Below are 7,985 nucleotides of genomic sequence, written 5' to 3' on the forward strand. Positions count from 1 at the left end.
TCGGACAAAATCAAGTCAAGTATTGCTAATCAGCAAAATACTAAATCTTACCTCAATCCCAGCATAATTAATTCTTGAAGCTGATAGAGCAGCTCCCTCAATATAGGATGGTCTCCTGTCATCTCAATCTCATGACAGCAAAAGTAAAAAAGCTCTTCCGCTTATACTTCAAGTTTTTCGCGATGCGTCATCATTTTCATGAGCTGAACCTGCAGTCAATCTCAGACAAATATCCACAATCTGTATACCATAATCAAGGTATACATCACCTAATCAGATTTTAAAACTCATAATCATTCATTGTATTGCCCGACATCGTCACATATCTGTTCTTCAAAGTGTTCAGCAAACAGAGTAAATCAATAGGAGTTAAGTTTTATTTCTCAATTCCACTAACTCCTACACCGCAATTCAATGCAGTAATCTCCGTAGTTCAAAATCATATTTTCTTCCTTCTCATATAGCACATTTATCAAATGTATCAGTTCGATCTTATTATCAACATCATAGTCCTCTCCTCATCAGCTTACCTCAGATAAAGACTCGGTTCTGATGTCTAAAGACCAATACACATGCTTCCACTCAATTCAGAGATTCAGATAAGCATGTACGATCAAAGAATTCAAGTATACCTGCTTCCAATCAAAGACCAATACACATGCTTCCACTTAATTCAGATTTTCAGATAAGCATGGACGATCAAAAAATTCAAGTATACCTGCTTCCAATCACTTCAGATATTCAGGTAGCATGTGATATTTCAATATTAAAAACATGCTTTTCAACTACAACACAGTATCATGTGCTAAGTTCACAATTACGAAAGCATGTATCACACTAGAAATTAAAACATGTAATTCAACATGTAAATAAGTCATCTCATGCTAGTATACAACTAAGCAAGGAAGAAAACTCAATCTACCCCACTCACTAATCTTCTATCTTAGTCCAGAATTTCCTCGCTCTGATACCACCTGTTGTGCGGCCTCGGGTTGCTAATCAAAATCAAGGGGCAATTAATCATTAAACATGATTAACTAACAAAGTATCAAAGATAAATAGAACAACAAAATTTTTTTTTTCAAACATGGGTGCGCTCGGTCGGTCAAAAATCGCCGACCGAGAGCCCATGTTTATTTTTCAAAACAGTAGGCTAACTTTGGGGCTGCGCTTGGTCCGCAATAAAACGCAGGTCGGTCGCTGTCTGGGAAGAATCATGCCATGTTCTTCTACAGAAAAACTTGATACTTCAACTCTTTTCAATGCATGATTTAACAAGTATAAAGAAAGTATGCAACATGCATAATCATTTATACCAAGTTCTAATCAAGTTTACAAGAATACATTTCATCAAATAGAAGCTTTAAATCCAACAAAACATTGCACTAATACAAGTTATCTAACATATTTTTCAACTATAAAAGCTTAAATGTTTTCTAACATGCTTGACAAAACTAAGTACATACTTTCAGCTACAAATCCGAGACACCACGTGCTAAAACTCTCTCCCGAGCTATCAATGTCATCTCCGACGACTAGCTCCTGCCCCACCTGTTGTCATGCACACATACAAAAAAAGACAACAGCCGGATAAACTCCGGTGAAAATATAATTCCCAATATAAACGACATATACATGCGTTAAAATATAACCATGTCAATCAAGACTTCAAAACAAGATTTCAAATCAAACGATTTATATAGCGCGCTAACAAGAGTTGATTCATATCACACTCTTTGCCATCAAGATTCGTATCCGATCTTGACATGGATATCCATCTATCGTCGTCTCATCAGACTCGAAAATAAGGTCCATCTGACCTTGGCACTAGAATCAATTCAATATCAAATCATATCATATCATAAGCAATAAAGATCCACTACCTGTGATGGATCAACAATAACATAAGTTCTACCTCAAAAACAAGTACATAAACAAGTATGTGATTTATTCGGGATAACTCAAGAAGCATCATTCTCGAGTATCGAATCCCTGACTTTCGATGTCATCTTATATCTTTCGTTGCATTGAGTCGTAGTTGTTTCAAATCTGAACAACCTACTACATAGAATATCAATCAAATTTTCTCAAGTTCGTCATCTAATCTTCAAGGTAGTATAACTTCAACCTTGAGCTATTCGATCTCGTTTCTCAAATGCTAAAGTCTCGAGTCCGAATCGCTTCTTTAAAATCTGAAATATAGCATATCAAGCTATTTATATCAGCTAATAACTCACATAAAAATCTGTTCAATCACATCTCAAACTTCAAGGCAAAACTAGTTACAAACTTTGCCCAATTCTTGGCCGATTCGAAATATAGCTTCTCGAACTCGAAACATTCATATACAATCTGATATGAAGTGTAAATATTCTACATATATCAGCAATCAACTCCTATCTAACTCAGATCAAGCATTCATAACTCAAACATGATCAAAGTCTTGAACCGACGACATAACGGTATAAAATTCGGCAACTGTAACTCATTTTTATCAACTCTATCCATCATATCTAACTCATAAACATGTTATACCAGCAATATAACATCAAAAACCATCTACATCAGTAGACAAAGGATCTAATACAATTTTGAAACTTCATAACAAGTTCATACGACATCCGTTCTTCAATTCGCTTGCGATATAGAAATCAATATAATCTCTTAAGCACATATTCAAGATCAGTTCTAATTTCTCCCTATATTCAGAATTTCGAAATAATATAAATCAAGATAATACTTACATCAAATCGAAGCTCTCGTCGCAAGGATCGCAACACTATTTTTAAAATTGAAATCGGATAACCGGATCACAAGATATCAAGGTTTGAAAGTTGAAAATGGCTTCAACCCTTCTCTTTTGCCTTCTCTCGACTTATTTCTGAAAGTGATCTGAAAATCTGAGTGAAATTATCCAGCTAACACGTTTGTAAGCCCACTTGCAAAAAAATTGCACTTTGGTCCCTCAACTTTGGCCTATTTGCAAACTAGTTCCCGGACAAGCGATTTAATTCAATTGCAATCCTAAATAATTTAAGAATATAAGAATTTAATTCAAAACTCTAAATATTCTCAAATTAAATAATCTTGGATCAAAATTAAATAATTTTGGACTTATCGCATTTTAGTCCTTGAACTTGTCACTATTTGCAAATTGATCCCTACTCGGATTTTACCGTAGAACTAAATCTTCTTTAATTCTCGGAACTCGGAATTTAATTCTTAAATTCCATAAATATTCAATTCCAATATTTCCATATTTTAATTTAATAATCCCAAAATTTAAATCTCAAATTCTTAAATTCTCAAATTAAATATTTTCAGTTCAGAAGTTAAATCTCTAATTTTCATCAATTATCCAATTGATATTTTCTCAAATTATAGAATTAAAATCTCAAATTCCATAATTAACAACTTAATCTTTCAGGGCCTTACAGAGATCGAGGGGCAAGACTATCGAGTGGACTGCGATGCGGGCACGACACATCCCTCCGACCTATGTTAGTCTTCCGCAGAAGTTTATTTTAAACACTTTAAAGCCTTTTATTTTGTTGTTTGGATAGATGTTATTGTAAGGATTTATAAAACTATTTGTAGGCATGTCAATATGTAATTGCTTAATCTTTTGATGTTCGAAATGTCGAATCTTTTTTTCTGGTTCTCGTTCTTTTCTCGGTTTAGTTTATTTAGTATTGTTGTTCGTATTTTTAATTGTTGTCTGTAATAGGCGGGTTTGAATATAAATAGAGAGGTCATGCTGAAAATTTTTGAAAATCCGTATTTTTATTTAGTTAAATTTAAAGTAGAACTAGGGTCGTTTCAATAGTTGATCATAATTGGTTTTAGGATTTTTCTTTTATCCTTAGTCATTTTTTTATTTTGCTCTAAGTTCGTAATATATTTCTGAGTTGATTAATTTGTGCTCTTTATTACTCTCTGATATGCTACTATACTAATTGCTACTCTGATCTAGTAAGTGTTGAGAGTCTGTGTTGCCAACACAATCACACAACACGTTGTTTTGAATTGACTAAATTAAGGGGGATTTTTAGTTGTATAATTTAGGGGGAGTTATTTGTACTTGTGTGTGTGTTTTGTCCAGAAAGGTAAAAAGGGGAGTTTGAAAGAACATGTCGTGCACATGTCTTTTAAATTGTTTCCTATTTGCATTCAATTTCTATATTTATAGTTTTGTTTTTCTTAGACAACTTTTAAATTTGGTGATATTTATTATTACTTCATGGAAATATTTGATTTATGATTATACATTGTTCCCATGCTTTGTAGGATCTTATTTATGGAAATATATTGATGGTCTATAAAAGGAAATGCATGGACCGATCAGAAAGAAGAGAAAATAATCGAGAGACAAGAGAGTAAAATGTAGAGAGCAAAATACATAGAGAATTACTGAATAAATTCTGGAGCATTGAAGATCAATCATTGAAAAACTTCTGAAGAAAATACTACTGCTACGTTGTGTTGCCGAGTAGTGTTGGAAACACTGAAAAACACACGAGTGAAGTGTTGTTCTGAAAGTGGATTCTTGGTTTTCGTTTTTTCGGTTTAGAACTTCCTATTGTTTTATTATTCTAGTTCTTACTCGTTTTTAGGAAGTCATTTATTTTCTCAATCTGTTGAGAAAAGTATATTTTTCATAAACAATCACTAGTTGGGTTTTGTAAACTGATTTGATTTTCTAGTGATTATTTTGTCATGAAGCATCGCACAAGTATTTAATATTTTTGCATAAATATCTTCGTGTTATTTACTTTTAATTATTTTATTCCGATGCATAGTGTTTTTTTGAAGTGTTGACAACACTGAAAGATAACACAAACTCTTAAAGTCAAAAAGTTATTTTTGGTATTTATGTGATTTCAGACTGTCCGAACCTAATAGGGAGAAATTGTTGAATCCTAGCTTTTGGTGATAACAAAACAATATAATATTGTTATAGAACTGTCGTCATTAAAATGTACTAACAGGCAGATATCTACCGAGTTGAAGACGTCTAATGATCTGAAGATATCAACCGACTTATTAGAAGAAGTCAATCGATCAAAGCCACGTTTAACCAGTATTGATGTCAACCGGGATACAAGAATATATCTATCATCTCAAAGTTGCCTACCAATCGTCTAAGCTACAAATACTGAGTAACGAATATTTGACAAGACAACTTAAATGCAAAAGGACACGCATTTAAAGATCCGTCTGATAAAGTTTGAAAGGCCATTAATAGCATTTATTGTGAAAACACATTGAATAAACATTAAAGCAACTCCAAGTATAAATACTCAAAGTCGAGCAGACCTCACTCCACTCAAAGAGGAAAATTTCCTGCTAAGTATTTGCATGAAAAGACATTTCTTACCGTTGACAAAGAAAAAGAGACATTGAAGATTGGGATATAATATCAGAGTAATGCGAAGCAAAATGCAGAGAACGACACACAGCTATCGCATTATCAAAGCATTCGAGCACACAAACTTTGTCAACACTTCACTGCTCACTCAACCCTTCGCTAAGCTGAAACATATCTAGTCTTCTAAGAGATCTCTTCAAGTGTTACTCAAATCCAAGCTGTTGTTTGAAGAACACTGATCATACTTCAAAGATTTGAGAATCTAAGCTTTCAAAAGCTTAGGAATTCAACATCACCAACCGAAGAATTTTGATAAGAAATAAGAATCTTATCAGTGTAAATCTAGGAGTTCCATTTTAGGCAGTGATAAGTCCTAACTTAGATTCGGTGTATTACAATATGTTGTAATAACCAAAGTTTTTTAGTGGATCCTTTCGAAAACGAAAGAAGGAGTGACGTAGGAGTTTGGACTCCGAACATCCATAAGCAACTCTGTGCATATTTACTTTATTGCATTACATCACAGTTTCATTATTATCACCTAGCTTAGTGAGAGTCGTTTCCGCACTATCATCTTGTAGCTCTTATTCATCTAGGAAACCGAGAAAACCAATTAAGTGGACTAACATTTACTTAATTGCTATCTGTAAAGAATTAATTTTTAAGGAGTGTGCATTCACTCCCTCCCTCTACACACACACAAACCCGATCCCCAACATATTAAAATTATGACAAGAAGTTGTTTTCATATCTCTCATTCATTAAATATATCTGTGTGTGTGGATTTGGATCGAGACAAAAACGATGTCTCTCAATATTTATACTCAACTTTCTAGGTTATGTACTCAATTTAAAACGAAAAATACTGGATTTGAGTTAGATTATCCCAAAATTAGCATATTTTGTGTCAATGATGGTTTTTTTTAATGTTGTGTAATTGATAGATTAAAATCATGATATTACCAATCTCTTATACTCATTATGTATATATATGAATTTGGAAAAAGGTGACGATGGTGTCCCACAATATTCCTAGCTAATACTCAATTTGGGTAAAATTGTACTCTATGGACTCTCATATGTACCTTATTGTGACCTCGATGTACTCGATTGACTTACATATGTACCTTCTTTGTTTTTTAAATTATTTACTTGTCAATTCAAATTAGTGTAGCTCTTATTAGTAAGTACTCAAAATTCACTAATATGTACCATATTCAGCTAGTTGTGTACCCTATTTGAATATTATTATACCTTATTTACTTGAAAATGTATTCTCTTTAAGTGAGTAATTAAATATTAGATTGTACTTGTGAATTGATACGAGTGAAATTTGTTTGCACAGTTATTTCATGGTTTGAGCTTCTCAAACATATGTGTACATCTACCCCATATGGTTGGTACACCGATGACCTACGAATGAATTCATATCATGTAAATATTCTATAAGAGTCGTGAAGTACTATTTACAAATAGAGTGCACACATGTTTGCTAATCTTAATGTTCTCGTGTGAACTTCTCATTCGCAATTCGATATTTAAAATAACTATATCCAATGATGTTTTGTAACGAACCACACTCACGTTCGGTAAAAACCACAATATTTCTAGCTAATACCTAATTTGGGTAAAACTGTACTCTATTGTCTCGTATGTACCTTATTGACCTCGACGTACTTGATTGAATTACATATGTACCTTCTTTAATTATTTAATTATTTACTTGTCAATTCAAAGTAGTGTAGCTCTTATTATTAGGTAAGTACTCAAAATTCACAAATATGCTCGATTCCTTGAATTTTGTACCAAATTAATTACTATTTATACTTAATTAAAATAATTTTGTACCTGAAATAAGCTATATTGTGCCAGAAATAAGTTTTGTTCTTAGAAAAACTAACTTCTTGAACTCTTTTATCTAATTAATGCATAAGACTTAGATACAAAATAATCTGAATTCGGTATAAATAGTACTCAAGTATATACAAAATTGTAGTAGCCCAGATTCCATTTTAAGATAATAATATGATAAACATGATTAAGGGTTGGTAATTAATCAATTTCGGAGTGTTATTGGACTTCGGAAGAGAATTTGGGCTTTTGACTTTGGGCCGAATCGGAAGCTCCGAACCCAGATCGGAAGCTCCGATCCCAGCCACTTCGGAAGCTGATCGGAAGCATAGAGATCGGAAGCTCCGATCCAGGAACGGAAGTTCCAATCTCCAGCTGCCAATAATGCTTGATGACTCAGCCGCGAGTTTTGACAAGTGTCGAATGGAGGGCTGATCGGAAGCTCCGATCGTTGGATCGGAAGTTCCGATCCTAACGTGTCAAGCATGCACGCAGTGAGCTGGATCGAAAGCTCCAATCCTGAAATCGGAAGTTCCGATCCTGGCCGGGAATTTTGCCTATAAATAGGGCTTGTCTGATTTCATTTGAATTACAAATTCCTGAGGTTCCTTCTTCAGTTATATAGTGTGAGTTATACACTTGAGGGCCCTATCAGTTTTAATAGAGGTTCTGGAATAACCAAAGTGTGGTTATAGTCATCCAGGACTAGCGACTCCAAAGGGCTATCTACAGACGAAGGTATGGTCCGGGAATCTATTTAAGTTTT

This window comes from Henckelia pumila, chromosome 1, assembly GCF_033568475.1.
Source record: "Henckelia pumila isolate YLH828 chromosome 1, ASM3356847v2, whole genome shotgun sequence".
NCBI classification, from domain to species: Eukaryota; Viridiplantae; Streptophyta; class Magnoliopsida; order Lamiales; family Gesneriaceae; genus Henckelia; species Henckelia pumila.